General features: G+C 38.0%; 1 long non-coding RNA gene across 1 annotated transcript; it reads right to left on the reverse strand.

Moving 5' to 3' along the window:
• Positions 1-428: 428 nt before the first annotated feature.
• Positions 429-5,386, reverse strand: LOC125095931 (uncharacterized). Its single transcript, XR_007126010.1, has 5 exons — positions 5,301-5,386; positions 3,983-4,169; positions 979-1,173; positions 577-668; positions 429-439 (listed from the first exon to the last, which is right to left on the reverse strand). It is a non-coding gene; the product is annotated as an uncharacterized LOC125095931 (long non-coding RNA).
• Positions 5,387-6,920: the final 1,534 nt, after the last annotated feature.

The following is a 6,920-nucleotide window of genomic DNA, read 5'->3' on the forward strand; positions in this document are numbered from 1 at the left end:
AGCATTAGGAATAATACAGAGGACACTGGGAGATGGAGAGGAGAAGTGAGTTGGGGAAAATCATAGGGGGAGACTAACGATGAGAGACTGTGGACTCAGGGCGCCTGGGTGGCTCAGTGGGTTAAAGCCTCTGCTTCCGGCTCGGGTTGTGATCCCAGGGTTCTGGGATGGAGCCCCACATTGGGCTCTCTCCTCAGCAGGGAGCCTGCTTTCCTTCCTCTTTCTCTGCCTGCCTCTCTGCCTACTTGTGATCTGTCAAATAAATAAATAAAATCTTTAAAAAAAAAAAAAAAAAGGACAACCCAACAATAAAAATATACTCTTCCGTTCCACAGAACAGCTTCAAAGGATAAAATATTGTTACTAACCTGCGAAAATAAATCTAATTCTTGCCATGGACATAGCCTGGGTAGAATGCTGTATTTGATGGACTCGTCTCCTAGGGTTTGAGATTTTAACACTAAGAAAATATTCTTGCTTTCTTATATTTTCATGACAAAATAGCATTCTTATTAAAAGGGTTAGATAAGAAAAAAAAGGGGAGAGAGAAGCAGGGAGAAGGGAGAAAAATCTCACCTAGAATGTCAGATCTCAGGAAGATGACCTAATGACCTAAGTCTGTATATTTTTCTGGGGAGGTGTGACTTCCACAGTGTGGCTGCAGTTAGCTGTGGAATAATTACACAAATTGCACTGAGTCATTTTACTCAGGTAAATTTGTCCCTTAAAACTAGGAAGTGCTGCCAACTTGACCAGAAATGTGTGATTTTAAAAATTTTTGAGAAAATAATTTTCTCTTCTTCAATTTCTACCATGGGAGCCATGAACAAAGCCAACTCTTCTGTCCATCCAGAAGAATGTGATTTCTGTGTGTTCTGATTTTCTGGTTTTGAATTCTACATAATCATGAAATTCGGGACTTGTATTCCCTCAAAGCTTTTCCACTGCGATAGCATGATTTACTAGAAAGTTACTTACCATATAACACAGCTTCAAAGACCAAATCCCCTTTATTTGCTCCTTAGAATTTTTCATTACAGCAATATGAATCAATGCCAGTCGTGACTCCAGGAGAGATCAAACTGAATCTTCCACAGAAGTCAAGTAACAGGACGCTCCCAGGGGGTGACAGAAACGGTGATATGCTCTTCAGTGGCTGAGGGACTCTGCTCTCTGTTTATGGGGGGAAAAAAAGGTAGCAGAATTGAACAAACCCCCAGGGCATAAAACAAACTGCAAAAATAAATACAAGGAGAGTGATTCACAATTTAAAAATACATAATCAATAAGGATGGGTGGAGATGGCAGCATTTTGAGATAGAACTGCATTTTCAACTATTTTTAAAATGTTTCCCATTTGGCAGAACCCCAAATGGGCTTTGCCAAGCACTTTTTCTTCTTAATTTTTAAGTGCGTATGTATTTCAAGGAAAATTTAATCCATATGTTCCTCTCTCATTTACACAATTTATCAAAATGTTGCTTTGAATGAGCCATTTAATGTCTAAGAAAACTGAAATACTTCTCCCCCCCCCATAGTAGTTTTTAGCTTTTTTTCCTCGTGAATTAAATATGTGTTTGGTACTACATATGAAGCTAATTGAAAAATATTCAATTCTGTTTTAATATTCAGAATCAAATAAAGTCCGATAAAATTAAAAATAACAGAAGATACATTCCCCTATACTACTATATTTTCAAGTTTCTAAAAGACTTCTTTCGTTCACATGGTTCCTATAAATCAGAGAATGCTAGAAGGAAAAGATACCTCAGAAATGTTAAAGTTTTTTTCTCTCACTTTAAAAACTAGGAAACTGAGTCCCAGAGAAATGAAAGAATCTGCCAAAATCGCAAAACTAATTAGTGGCAGAGCCAAGACATACATCTTCCCATTACAGTGACTTCTTTGGTTTTTCTGATTTTAATTAGGATTTTATCTACATCTAAACACATAGAAGTATCAGTATAATACCAGATCATAAAAAGGCAGTGCTCACTTCTGCATGGAATGTATCTGCCTGCTTCCAAAAAGATCAACACTGGACAATGGATAGGCTGGACATGAGAAGTTCGACATCTTGCTGTTGCCATTGGGAATTTCAATGGCTCAAGGTACCATGTGATCCTAATTGCATCTACCCATTACCGTCTCCACAAGGGTAGGTGATAAATCCATAAAAGAAAAATTATGTCGCATTATATTCTCAACCCTTACCAGTAAGATGCTACAGAAAAACAAGCTGATTAGGCTTTAAGGCTAAGGACATTTCTTCCTCCCCTCTTCGTCCCCCTCCTCTTCTTCTTCTTCCACTAAAGGGGATCATTGTGTGGGACCCAAAAATCTGGTGATGGGCATTCCATGATGTCTGGGGGGTCTCAGTGAAGACATGAGTCCATGGGATAGGACCGAGGTACACCTTTGGTTCATCCTCTGTTACCAACGTCTTCAGGCAAGAAAAAAAGGCACAGATGAGTAACAAACTGCTATTCCCAGGGAAAGAAAAGAAAAGAACAGAAGACCACTGGGGCTTCCATTTGTTATGTTAGCAGGCAGTCATAAACTACAGACCACAAATCACAATCAAAAGAACTTTGTAAAATTCTGTAACCTTGTAACTTACCAGTGTTTATATTGTGTTACTCTTTGTTTTGTAGCAGCAATTCCCAGCAAAATCTTATTTTTTTAAAAATATGATGGGAGGGGGCATATAATATATGTATGTCTTTTGGGACAAAGGAGAGAATTGGAGGACCTTTTTCTGGAGGGAGAAACCAAAATCATACAATGCAGAGCATCTCAACCACTTACTAACTGTTTAACCTTGAGTCTGTTACTTAACAACCTCTCTCTGTCTCAGTTTCCTATGTATAAAATGGAAATAATAGAGGACCTACTTCATAAAGATTAGTGAAATAATACATGTAAAGTACTTAGGACAGTGTTTGCATATAATAAGACTTCAGTAAAAAGAACTGGTTGCACTATTTTTTTTTTTTTTACACTAAAATAGGAAAATAGGCTGAATTCCCAGGACTCGTGGCAAACAGAAAAAGAAAATACAGGGAGATCATTTAGGACTGATAAAGAGCTCTGATTCTTAGCAATCGTAAACCTATTATAAGTTTACTGAACTGGGATTCTAAACCAACTACATACTCAAATGCCAAACAAGGACTCAACTAGTGCTACTGCAATGAGAGCCCGTATCATTAGTACCTGTGGCGGTTTGTGACGTTGCAACCCTACCTTCTTCTAGCTTGATCTCCAGCTATTAAAAAAATAGTGTATTCAAAGACTGGACAGTCATTTGTACCCAATGCAAAACACTCAGGAGTCTTCTTAGAATTCCTGGTTTTGGCAATGATGACCTTAGACATGATAGCTTTGGGGCGGGAGTGAGATGATTTCTGAGTTTTTTCCTTGGTGAAGTTTTCTCTCTTTTGATTGTAATTTGATTAGTTTTACCAGATTTCTGATACTTGGATTGGAGAGCACCGTGGCTTGAGAAGTGGGAGGTCCATGATGGCAGCCTTGGCCTTAGGTACCAATCTGAAGACAACTTTCTATTTCTAGGGGGTTCTTGGTTATGTAAAAATGAGGTGAGACTTAATGGTCATAAATGTCCCTACCACTCTAATATGTTGTGGACCTATAATAGTATACTTAGAAAATAGTACGATTAGTTTTCCTGGCCCTCATTCCTTTATCACCAGAACAGATTTATATATCACCTTTCTTTGAAAGTTTCATGCATTTTATACACAACAACTGAGAAAAGAGAGAGGAATGTGGTGAATACAATATACTTTTGCACTAGATCTGAATTTAAATCCAAAGTCTCCCACTTTATCAATGGCTCAATATTGAGCAAATTACTTAATTTCTCTAAGTCTAAATTTGCTCAATCATTAAATATGGTTCACGTTACCTCTTTCATAGGGTTGTTCAATAATTACTGAGAGAACATAACTCATGGGCTTACCTCCTAATAGGTGCTCCAATAGAAGAGAGTTATTATTCTTGGTGTAGGAAAAGAAACAAATTCAAGCCTGGAAGAAGGTCTTGCATCGAAGGGAGTGTCAGACTGCATTATGCACATGAATGATGCTCCCCAAATCTAAGACTGTTGCCATTTTTTGTCATGTGCTAAAATATTATCAGTAGAGACCCTGGAGGAAGAAACGTGACGGTGCTCATTGAATGAATTAATAAAGTTGCTCCCTTCAGCCAGGACTCTTGGGCATTGCTGAATACTTTCACAATGTGTTAGAGTCAGATTATATCATGAAATTGACTACTGTATCCACTGTACCCAGACATTTTGAGCTTAATGGACACAAACATATAATGATGAGTAAGTGAAGTATTTCCTATTTTGATGATTTTTTAAAAATTAAGTTTGTCCCTGGTAGGTCTGAAATGGCTAAAAAAATTAATTTTTCATAAACAGGAAGAGTTACATGGGAATGCACCCAAAGAGGATAATTTTAAGCCATGCACAGCAATAGTGAACAAGCATCCTCTAATCAAAAGGGCTCTACAGATGGACAGTTCCTTCTTGATATAAGGAGACAGTAATAATACAACCTATTTTCAAGCTTGACCCAGGGGCATCTTGAAAGGAAGGATACCCATGAACTTCAGAAGGGGGGGGTCTGGTTGCAGAGATCAGGCAGGACCACTGCATTTGAGCTCTCCGTTGACAGAGGAGGTCTGGAGCCAAGAGACCAGGGATGACTCTGTCCTCTCTGCAACCTGCCTTGGGTTATTATTTTTGTTGCCTGGGTCAGTTTCCTGTGATGAGTATCAATAAAAGCTCTATGGTCATTAAAAAAAATAATGTGTATTCTGGAATAGTGGTGGAAAACTGTTCCATGCTCTGCAGCCAGACTTGAATGTGGGGAGGAAAATCACAAAGGATGGAGGAAGCAGGCTGGGTCCCAGAGGCCTCTGTGAGGAGGAACGGAGAGGACCAGGGCCAGAGAAGGGATTCTGAGAATCCAGATACAGTAGGATCAACCAGGGAAACTGCTTTCTCTTAGTTTCTAGCAAAAAGGTTTGGGGGGTTATTTTCTCCAGATTTGCAATCTATTTAATCTATCTGTACTCTAGTACATAGTAATTCTTTCTTACAACTTTTTTACAGTGCCTTCTGAAAGAGTTTATTTCCTGGGTTTGGGAAATGCTGAGAAGTCCAGCTCACTAGGAAATAAATTCAACCTGATTACTTAACCAAACTTCCTGAATGGCCAATATATAAATTTATCTCCAACTGAAAAATGAGCAGAGCATTGTCTTACCAAATATCATCATTTCCTGCCTTTGAGAAGAGACTAGAAAGACTAGTGCTGAACCATTTAGAACATTTTAAGGTAGGTCTTCAGCTGAAATCTGAAAATCAAAGCGAAAGAGAAGAAAAATGAATATATAAAAACAAAATTTGTGAGCTTTGGGAAACAACTGGTTTTGGGGAAAAGCTAATTTTCAAAGGTCTCCATCTGCCCCATGGCCACTCCCTTCTCTTCTAGGCCCTTTCCGCCTCTCTTCATTTCAATTTTGAGATAGAAATACTGGAACTGATCACTTTTCAGTCTCAATAAGTCCTTGCTAATTATTTTAACATTTCAGGTTCAGGAAACCCAAACCCAGTGTTTGTTAAGTGCTCTTTGCCTTGATTTGTATGCCCTCTTATATTTCAAGGGAAGTTGGGTCCATGTGTTTCTGATTCATTTTTACTTAACTCATCAAGACATTGTTTCATGAAGGCCATTTGATGTCCACAGATTCTGCTGAACCTTTTGTTCATTAAGCCATATAGCCAGTGAAGCAATATGTAGTTTATAACAAAAGAACAGGATTAGGAGAGCCGGGAACCAACTATCCTACCTGTCTCTCATGTGCTTTCATACCATGATGAATCACTTTTCTAGATATCTTTGTTATCTGGGGAGAAATAACAATGTTTTATGAAAGCTTTAGAGAATTTTATGATAAAATATAATTTTAGAAAGTCTTTGTTGTATGAGTATGTCTTGTTATAAACTAATACCAAGTTGAAAGAATGAGTTTTTGCCTGGTCTTGAGGCTGTTATACTAGTTTTCCTGGCCAAGTACCACAACTTGAATTTAAAATTTCTAATGGTGATTACACAAAACATAATGTCTCACCTGAAAGCATAATTCTTATATGGCTTTATATACTGGGAGAGTTCTATATTTCCTACTTGTTTCCTTTTTGAGCTAACAAGCACACCACCAATCTGTTTAACAATTTGCAGAAAATTAAGAGGTAGATATTTGCCATAGAAAGACATTCATATTTTTGACTTAAAGACAGAAATTCTCCTAATTGTTTTAACTTGGACTGTGGAATACTGAAGCCAAAGTTCGTCTAATTGGAATGGCAACAAATTTACAGGTATCAACAATAAAATAATTTATTGTTATGCGTTCATTCCACTCTTCCACTGGGTTCATTATACTACAGTTAACTTGCTGGTCTCTAGGTTCTCGGGCGGCACTCCATAGTTCACCAAGCCTCCAGAGCGCAAAACAGGATTCAAGAATCAGATTTGTGTGGGGTCAAAAGCAGAAGTCAAGGGAGTACTCAATCAAAATAACAAGGAAGTTGCAGGAAACATGTTCAGGTAAACTAATAGGATTTGCCTCTTTGGCTTTTTGCTTCAGGAAAGCATCTAGAAAAGAAGAGAGTGATCACAGCATTGATGAAGATGTTAGAAAATTAAACTTTTTATCCCAAATGCTTGTTTCTCAAGCTCAGAAACTTTGTTATCTATCTATCTATCTATCCATTTATTTTCTCTGGATCACTTGATTTCCGAGCAGTGGCCTGGTATTAGGCAAAGGGTCCAGTCAAACATGGCATAATCACCACCCAGAACAGACTGAGACACATAGGC

Source organism: Lutra lutra, chromosome 3 (genome assembly GCF_902655055.1).
Source record: "Lutra lutra chromosome 3, mLutLut1.2, whole genome shotgun sequence".
Lineage (NCBI taxonomy): Eukaryota > Metazoa > Chordata > Mammalia > Carnivora > Mustelidae > Lutra > Lutra lutra.